This window comes from Bactrocera latifrons, unplaced genomic scaffold (assembly GCF_001853355.1).
Source record: "Bactrocera latifrons isolate USDA-ARS-PBARC rearing strain unplaced genomic scaffold, ASM185335v1 scaffold_20, whole genome shotgun sequence".
Taxonomy (NCBI): Eukaryota; Metazoa; Arthropoda; class Insecta; order Diptera; family Tephritidae; genus Bactrocera; species Bactrocera latifrons.
The window spans coordinates 97427-99903 of NW_017535519.1; the positions used below are offsets into that span (position 1 = coordinate 97427).

General features: G+C 29.8%; 1 protein-coding gene across 1 annotated transcript in view; it reads left to right on the top strand.

The window, feature by feature from the left end:
• The window catches only part of LOC108967963 (frizzled-3), a 46814-nt gene that overhangs the window by 38076 nt on the left and 6261 nt on the right, over window positions 1–2477 (top strand). The window lies entirely within an intron of this gene.

The following is a 2477-nucleotide window of genomic DNA, read 5'->3' on the forward strand; positions in this document are numbered from 1 at the left end:
AAAACATTAATATACAAAAATAAATAAATATAACAATAAATTTAAAAAAATTGCATAAAAAGTAGGTTTTAAAAAATATGACGAATTTAAGAAATAAAATTTTCAAAAATATACATATATAAAACAGTATAAATGAAATAATTAAAAGAACTTGAAAAAAAGTCTGAAAAAGTAAGAATTAAAAATAATTTCGTTGTCTAAAATATACAAAAGTTTTTATAAAATAATTGTCAAAGCAATGCTTGAATATTTACTTCGTCTAACTTAATAGTATTAGTAGTAGTAGTAGTAGTAGTAGTAGCGTCGTTATTTATATTGCATACATATACCGAAACAGAAGACTGAAGCGACAAACTCAGTTTGCATATATGTATATTACATATCGTCACCTAAAATGCAAAACAACGTAACAATCTTTGTGATAATTTACAGAGGCGTGAATGAAACACCAAATAAAATGGAACAAGAGTGAAAAAAAATTTTAATATTAGTTAAAACTGGTTCATATACATATGAGCGCAGCACCTGAAAATGTTAGACATATGTAATATTATGTACATATGTAATTTGAAGTAGTGTATAGTAATCAATGGGATACTCAATTTCGATTTTTTTGATGATACGTTATTTTGCATTTTAGGTGACGATATATACTCTTTTAAAACAATAACAAAAACAGGAATTAAATTTTTTATTTTTTTCATTAATTTTTAGTTTGATTTTTTCTCATAAACGCTAATTAATTATTTAATTTCTCGTCTAATTTAGCTTAAGTATGTTAAATATCTTTTAACGACCAAAAATTCTTCACCTATTTTATATAAAACACTGATTTCTCAGCAGCGCTGGCAGCCCACAATGCTGCTGTGTGACTAAAGGCTTACTTATGTACAGATCTACAGAGATATACTATATGTATATGTATATCTGCATATATTTTGATAAACATGAAATTAAAACTAACAGTACAGCATTTTACACGAGTTGCCCGCACAGCAGAACAACAACAAAGACCACGAAAAATTCAAAATTAATAATAATTTTACTGCAGCACCGACTCAAAGCTGAAATAAAGCGTTGCTTTGCTCAGACGATAGTTCAACTGTAACGAATCCAGACGCGGCAGACAACTATACGGCAAGAGGCAACGAAATTTCGTTTACTAAAGACCAGTTTTTTCTTTATTTTAATACACCGTGGCATTTATAAAACGAAAAAAGCAAGGTAACAGTTTTTTTGGAGGCAAATAAAGTGGAAAAAAGAGCAAAAACAACACATTTCATTATACCATAGCAAATCCCTTCAGCATGCCGCATACACATAAACATATGTCTATGTACATATGTACGTGCGCTGCTCATGACTGCCTCACCGGCTATCAAGCCGTCTGAAAGGCTATGAATTTTGTGCTTGAAGCGTTGCAGATTGCATTCGTTACGTTTTCCAAGCTCAACGAAATCTCCTGCACGCACAAAGACCCAACTTCTTTTCCTCTTTTTTTTTTCGTTTTCGTTTGGTAGACAGTGGCTACATGTGGAGTCGAAAATGTGTAAATTTGTATGTGTGTGTCGCATTTGCCTTTGGGTCAGTCAATGCTTGCGCTGCATCGCCGTAATGTAGCAAATCATCAGCTCAGCACGAGCAGCAGTCGGTGCGCGTCCAAAACAACCACATATACTTATATACATACACTACACATGTGCGCGCATGCGCATCGATGGAGTTGTCTGCCGTCTTCGGCTACAATCAATGCTTAAATTTTCATAATGCGTGCGAAGATATATAATTAAGTTAATGATACAGGTAGATCTCTTCGTTGACACCTTATGAACACGAATGTGGGGATATGTAGATAACCGTTCAATGAAGAATCTTCATCTGAATCAATGAATTAGCGAGGTTAGACGCTTTAATGTTTGGGCCACTGTGATCGTAACCTGTGGTTAGTTATTAATGCTTTTTGTTGGTATAAAAAAATACTCAAAAATTTCGAAATACTTTGATTTATTTACACTTTATGTTTTTATTATTTTGGATAATATTGATAATAATATCTGTTTCAAGAAAAAGTTACATAAAATAAAAAGATAAGGTTTGTAATGAAAATTTCAAAATATTTTACTTATTAAATTTTTGTAAAAAAAAAAATTTATTTTTCTGTCTCTTATACACATCTAGATGTGTATAAGAGACAGGTAGAATACCCCCTTAATCACCTGTCAGCAGCTTTCCTAAATTATTATTTTTTTATACACTAATTGTTGTTTTTGTAAAATCTTAAAAAAGCAATAAATCCTAATAAAAATTTGAAATATACTAAAAAGCAGTATATATAAAAAGAAAATGAAAAAGTAAAATTCAATAATATAAAATAAAATAGAAAAAAGTTAAATTATTTTTAAGAAAAGATCAGCAATATGATTTTTTACGAAAAAGGTTATTTATTTATCAAATTAAACAAAATTTTTATTTTTCAA